Genomic DNA, 7,511 nt, shown 5'->3' with positions numbered 1-7,511 from the left:
GTTACAAATTTTAAAACCCTCACGCACCACTGCATTTTGTATGCTCGTGTTGGATGGTCTGCCCTGTCCACCCGCAGACTCCATCATTGGCATATCCTTATTTATAAAACCATCCTCGGTGTTCTTCCTACATACCTGCAGAAGTATGTAATTCAGAAAAGCACAGGAAAGTATCAGCTCCGCTCTGAGGACTTGTTTTAACTGACTGTGCCTAGAGTCCGTTCTGAACTGGGGAAAAGGGCATTTAGTTATGCTGCTCCTTTTAATGGAACCAGCTGCAAAATGCACTAAAACTTAAGGAGCTGGTTTCTCTAAACATGTTTAAGTCCTTACTTCATGATGGTGAAGCTGGCTCTTCTGTCTCTACATGCTTTGTTTGATGATGTTCTGACTGTGACTCTATTTTTATGTTCCCTGTTGTTTTTAAATGATTGTTTGTAACTAACTGTGCTGCTGCCTGTCTTGGCCAGGACTCTTTTGTAAAAGAGATTTTTGATCTCAATAAGACTTTCCTGGTTAAACAAAGGTTAAAAAAAAATAATAATAAGTTAGGCAAAATGACCTATGCTCACCCAATTTGTGAGCTGGTATGTTATGTTGGCAGAGAGAGCCCCATCCAATAAATGCTGTGCAGAATGGCTTTCTGAGTGTATCTCCCAAGCCTTTCAGTGGGCCTGAAGAGACCCTTAGACTGTGCTCCTTGATTTGCTCCGCAAATATGTCTGTGAAATAACTCTTGTACACTTGAAGTTAAAACCTGCTGCTATATAATAGAACGAAGAACTAGAAAATTTCCTCTGGGGAAATTCTGAAAGGGCCACGGGGGCTACTGCCGGTGTGTGTACACTATGATGAGATTCTTCAGAGATTTCAAACTATGCCCTTTAACCTCAAAATGTGTGTGTGTGTGTGTGTGTGTGAGAGAGAGAGAGAGTGTGTGTGTGTGTGTGTGTGAGAGAGAGAGTGTGTGAAACATGTATCTGGAGGAGCGTGCGCGCTTACGCGCGCATTTGTGTGTGTGTAGCGAAAATCGCATAAAGTTACCTGTGTGTGTGTGTGTGTGTGTGTGTGTGTGTGTATCTGTAACTGTAATCACATCAAAGATCAAAGGCAATCAGATCAAAGCAATCAACAGAATTAACTGACACCTGAATATTCCGGACAGTGAGAGCAGCCAGAGGTGGACAGACTGGAATTTCGAAACATGGATTAATACACCGATACACAAGACTTGTGTCTACTGTTTAAAGTTTAAATGGAGTCTCTAGGTGAAATTATGCCGGAGAAGTAGATGTTTAAAAATCTCCAATTATTGTTCTTTTTCGCTCATTTTCTTTCGCCCGTCCCATTCATTTCAATGCTAAATTTTGGGCAGTTTTTCGCGACTTACGTCGTGAAAAATTCGTATTCTGTAGAGAAAAGTAATAGCACACCGATCCCGATCAAACCGCACGTTTTGATATATAATTTGTCCTTCAACACTTCAAGTTGTAGGACTAGTAGCGGGATGAAATTGCGTCCTAAAAGTAAAGTGTAGAAACTCCTCTCCTAATAGATCAGTGTTTGTCGGGACGAATGGCCATTTACTATTTTGCCTGTTTATTGTTGCCATTGGCAGACCCATAACAAACAAGCAATTTTGTAAGAACACACACACACACACACACACACACACACACACTTAGGTCCCGTGAGATTTAATCTGCCTCTCTGTGAACAATGTTTTTCAGCCCATTAGTTGCTCCTGATGGCGGTGTACTGAACCCCTCTAGACACACACCAAGCAGTTCACACCTGCATAGTTGAGTCAAATATCAACATTTGAACCTCTGAGGTCCCACTGCCATCAGAGGTGTTAAGAAAACAAGCTTCAGCATGAACACATGATGCAGCCACCATGCATCAACACCTGATGCAATTATATATTCTATAGTCTTTTTTTTTTTTCAATTTGATATTGTGTCTGTCATTACTTTTAGTAATAGTTTGTTCAGAGTTCAATATTTAATCAAAAAATAATGTTTTGGATAACAGTGAATTCAATTACCATGTGTAATGTGGGAGGGGTCGCTGCCAGCCACAAATCACCAGAGAATTGTCAGGCTATTCTGCAGTTTCCCTCAGAAAGTTTTCAATGCACTGTTTTGGCTCTAGGGCCCACAACTTTAATGTTTTAGTTCACTCTCACAGCTCTCATCAACATCTTCTCAGGACTGTCTACCATCCACCACACCATACCCACCATACAGACGCAATTAGAGGTGAGCTGGTAAATGTAGCCAAGAATTTAACAGCTAAGAGCCAGATATTAACTTTTGGAAGTCTTGGAGATGTGGAAGCATAGTCTATGCGTTGCACATAATGTACCTTGAACGCACCCTGATGGCCTGATAGCCTACCCGTGAGCAGGGGCCCGTATTTAAGATGGGCCTCTCCCCGGCTCTTCCTTCCCGCATCACTTCCGGTAAGAGGCCAGCTCCCGTATCACCACAGCATGTGTGCTGCTGCGTCGTGGTGTTTGCATTCAGGCGGCTAATGCTAGTGTGGTCATAGGAAATGCTGATGTCCGGATCTGTCCCTCTCGTCCTCCCTCCTGTATGAATCCACTTCTGCTGAAGGTATGTTCTGTCTCTGTTGCAACTGCATCATTTTTGGCTTAATTGAACAGTGCTAACAATATGTTTTGGTTCGGTGAAATATGGAAGTAAATCTGTGTCATCGGAGTTTGAAATAAAAAAATGTTGAATTTATAGCACTGAATATTTATACATTGAAATTATGTATCTGAATGTTTTTCAAAGTTAAAAATTAAATCGCAAAAAATTCAACCTCAAAAAAATCAAATGTGGGAGTGTGCGTCAAGCAACAAGAGCGAGCGGGAGTCACCTGACACCAATGCAGCTTCGGCGTGTCAGCTAGCACAGTGACAGAGTTTAGCCATGTCCAACAACGGGGCTTCAGTGAGTGTTTGAACTCTTCTATATGCCATCAGTGTGATTTATTTCTGGAAGATTCAGTCATAGGCAGCTGACTTGTGTACATTAACGGACTTTATTGGACATAAACTAAGCTTAAACAAGATGACGTTCGGGTTTTTGTTTTTATTTCAAACTCTCAGTACGATGTCATATAGTTTCGTAAAAAAAAAACAACCCACTAAAAGCACACCCATATCAGACTTTTAAACATTATAGAGTGGCCACGATTTATTCAGTGCGTTTACATGCACATTATTAACCCCGGTATTGAAGTTCCCCGTGTACATGAGCGAGGGAGAACAGGGGAATGACGGAGTAACTCCACCTCAGGTACAGCATAGCGCCGTGCCAGTGAACAGCTGGTCAGAACACGGCTTTTTCTTCTAGTTTTGATTTAATTAAATTACACTGAGATCCTTCGACAAGCTATTAGAGGTGATGGACGGGGTTTTGAAACCAGGAACACGCTTGAAAAGCGCATCTGAGTCACTGCAGCGTAGTGACCATAGCAGTGGCTTTAGCATGCACCGGGGCATCACCTCGACACTAACCCGGTTACGCTGTTTACATGCACGAGTAACCCGGGAACTGATGGAGTACCGTAGGTCTGGTTACGGGTTACGAGAACTCCGACTGTAACCGGGGTACGGTGTCCCGTACGATATATAGTATGAATCAATTGTAAGAAGAACTTGGCCGCTAAGCTAATGCTTGACATAAATTCTGGTCTGGACATAAAGTCTGATTTTCTTAAAATAGTGTATATTATACTTGTACTACTGATTTGTAACATCCTTCCTTTGTTTTTTTCTGTGCTGTATTTGTGATTACAGGGTAACGTTAGTCAGGATGACATCATTGAGTCAGCAAGGCGGTTATTAGATTTAGTAACCTCTTCTGAGAGACACCGGGGAGCAGAGGTCACAAATCAAGATATGAGGTTTAAGTATTAAACTGCAATTCATGTACATATGGCTTACTTTTACTTATACATTCTATACCTGTTGATGATTAGGCCTTATATATATTTTCGGATCCAATCCTGCAGAGAACAGAGGCAGGGGCATGGGAGTTCAGCCCTTCAGCCACAAAGACCCTTGCTTCAAGCAGAAATGACCAGTTAAAGAAAAATTTGCTATTTTAAATGCAAATCTATGTATACATACTTTGTCATGCTGTCAATTTAAACAGTCAAAATCCCACCTGCTACCTACAGTAAGTAATGAGAGACATAGCATAGTGTAGCATTATCAGCTTCTTACTAACAAGAACAAGAGCCTTTTTGTCAACCTTTTAATGTAGTAAGAAAAAACGTATAAACTTGTTTTCTATAGGTCCTTCCTAGGTATTTTTACCAAGGCCAGAGGAAAGAGGCGCTTTCCTGCAGCAAACCTTGTTCCGGCCAGGAGAGCTGAATTTTATTAATTCACATTAATTACAGATGGTCCCTAATAAAACTTACTGCAAATCAAAAACAGCAAATTGTTTAATAGTAATTACTGTATTTGAAAAAGTCAAGTAAAATAGAAAGGGGGGCTTTTTCAATTTAGACTGTAGTCAAGCAAAAAGTCTAGTTACTTTGACTTAACTTAAAGATATATTATATATCCAATACACTGTTGAAAGTTTGCAATCTAATTTTCATTTGCAATGTTTTCCACAGCTGGATGGGGAAGCCGAAAACGCTCTGTTGTGCCTCCTGAAGATAGTGGCTGTTCAGGCAGGTTCTTGAAGGCTATGGGTCATTGCGTTAAAGATTTGTTCATAGCCCCAATTCCAGAAGAACTTAACACAGATCCCCTACCACTCAATGATGAGGCATTCAGGAGCATGCCAAAAGCCACTTGTCAGAAATGTGGAGTAGCAGTTCCCCTTCCACTCCTGACAGAACACATCAAGTCTTGTGATGTCATTGATGTTGACGATAACCTGACTAATGTGGACAGCGGTGAGCCTGAAGAGAGAAAATGTAAGAATTCTTTGTTTAAGATTTTGTTAACTTATTACATAGCATTCATTGTGGGTCACTGTGTTGTACTCAGTGGTTGTATAAGTATTCGGATCCTTTGCTTAAGTAAAAGAACAGCAATGTAAAAGTACTCCATTAGAGTAATGAGTCCAGCATGAAAATGCTACAAAGTATTGTATAGTATATATATAGTATTCTCCAACCCGAAGAAGCTCTACTCAATCTTTACAAATCTCCTGGTCCCTCCAACCCCCCCTCCTACCTCCTCCCTCCTACCGACCCACTTTGTCAACCACTTCCTGAAAAAGATTGAGGACATACGCTCGTCATTTACCCATCCAGTCTCACAACCTGCCTCTCCTCCCTCCCCATCAGCGTCTCCCTCCCTCTCAGCATTCACTCCACTGTCTCCTCAAGTGCTCAGCCTTGTAACCTCTGCCCGTCCTACCACTTGTCAGCTGGATCCTATTCCCTCCCACCTGTCTATTGCTCCTGATCTCCTCCCGTTCCTCTCCCATCTTATCAACACTTCCTTGACTACTGGCTGCTTTCCTAACTCTCTGAAGGAAGCAATGGTGAATCCTCTCCTAAATAAATCCACCCTCGACCCATCCTTAGTGGACAACTACAGACCCGTCTCTCTCCTGCCGTTCCTCTCCAAAACTCTGGAACGGGCTATCTTCAACCAACTATCCTGCTATCTGCATGGGCACAACCTCCTTGACCCTCACCAGTCTGGTTTTAAGAAGGGCCACTCAACAGAGACTGCCCTTCTCGCTGTGACTGAACAGCTTCACAAGGCGAAGGCGGCCTCTCTCTCATCTGTTGTGGTTCTACTGGACCTTTCTGCAGCTTTTGACACTGTGGATCACCAGATCCTCATCTCCACCCTTCACCACCTGGGAGTATCTGGCTCTGCCTTGTCTCTGCTCAAATCCTATCTCAAGGACCGCACCTTCCGTGTAACTTGGAGGGGTTCTGTTTCAGAACCCTGTCTACTCACCACCGGGGTCCCTCAAGGCTCGGTCCTTGGTCCGCTCCTCTTCTCGATTTACACCAACTCCCTTGGCTCCCTCATCCACTCGCATGGCTTCTCCTATCATAGCTATGCCGACGACACCCAGCTAATCTTCTCATTTCCCCAGTCTGAAACACAGGCAGCAGCACGTATCTCTGCATGTCTGGCCGACATCTCCCAGTGGATGTCCTCGCACCACCTCAAACTCAACCTGGGCAAGACTGAGCTACTCTACCTCCCAGGGAAGGGCTCCCCCACCACTGACCTCCACATCACTGTCCAGAACACAGTGGTTGTCTCCACAGAAACCGCTAAGAACCTTGGCGTGACTCTTGACAACCAACTGTCCCTCTCCACAAACATCACCGCCACCACCAGATCTTGCAGATTCTTGCTGCATAACATCAGGAGAATCCGTCCGTTTCTCACTCAGAAGGCAGCTCAGGTCCTGGTCCAGGCACTGGTCATCTCACGCCTGGACTACTGCAACTCCCTCATGGCAGGTCTGCCTGCCAAAGCCATCCGACCTCTGCAGCTCATCCAGAATGCAGCTGCTCGTTTTTTGTGTTATAATAAAAACAATTTACAAAATAACCAGTCAATTTTTCATTATTTGATTTTTGATTGCCAGTTGAAAATGCAAAGAACGAATGATACACAGATTTACACGGATTGAAATAGAGGTTGAAATCTGTATTTTTGTTTGACACTAAAATGGAATCATGAAATAACAAACTGTTTTATCTTTTTATTGTTTTTCGTTGTCAGAGAGCCAAAACGGAGGTGGATGGAAATGCTGCTGCATTTAATCCACATCAGTTAAAATTCACAAATGAACCCAAGATTCATATCCGGCACGATAGCAGTGTCACTCGTCATGCAAACAAGCATATCTCTTCTCGCTTCGCCCCAAAAGCAAGAAGGGCGGACTGACATCTCACTACTCGCTACTCAGAGAACCAGGGTCACAGAAGTAACCTATAGTTCTCTTTCTTAGCATTCGTTTCGATGTCTCGCTATGGGATATAGAGACTCCCGTGTTGCAAGACAAGCTTATATCAATGACTGACCAACAGCCCCCCTCAAGCAGAGGTTTGTGGATGAGGTAGGTCCACCCAGGAGCCCACGCTCAGGACAGCATGAGCCAGGCTTGGGGACGTCACATCTAGCTTATAAAACCTTGCAAAAGTGAGAGGCAATGACCTGCTAGCTGCAGAGCAGATCTCCTGGATAGAGACCCCCCTAAACCGAGCCCAAGAGGTCGCAAGACTCCTGGTAGAAAGTCCCAGATGTGACCTGAGGCCTTGCACTGGAGTAGGCCAGTGTGGTAGCATCCACTCTCCAATGAGAAAGCCTTTGTTTTGTGATGGGCTTGCCTATGTGAGGCTTAGCCCAGGACACAAATAACTGAAAAATTTTCCTAAAAACTCCACTCCTCCTCTCTACATAAGCGTGAAGAGCACGAACAAGGCATAATGTATGTAGTCGCCGTAGCTCCTCAGAGCTATGGGGCAGCAGCTGGAATGCTGCTAGATCCACTGAGCAT

This window comes from Centropristis striata, chromosome 10 (assembly GCF_030273125.1).
Source record: "Centropristis striata isolate RG_2023a ecotype Rhode Island chromosome 10, C.striata_1.0, whole genome shotgun sequence".
In the NCBI taxonomy this organism is placed as follows: Eukaryota; Metazoa; Chordata; class Actinopteri; order Perciformes; family Serranidae; genus Centropristis; species Centropristis striata.
Note: the sequence above shows the minus strand (reverse complement) of the source record.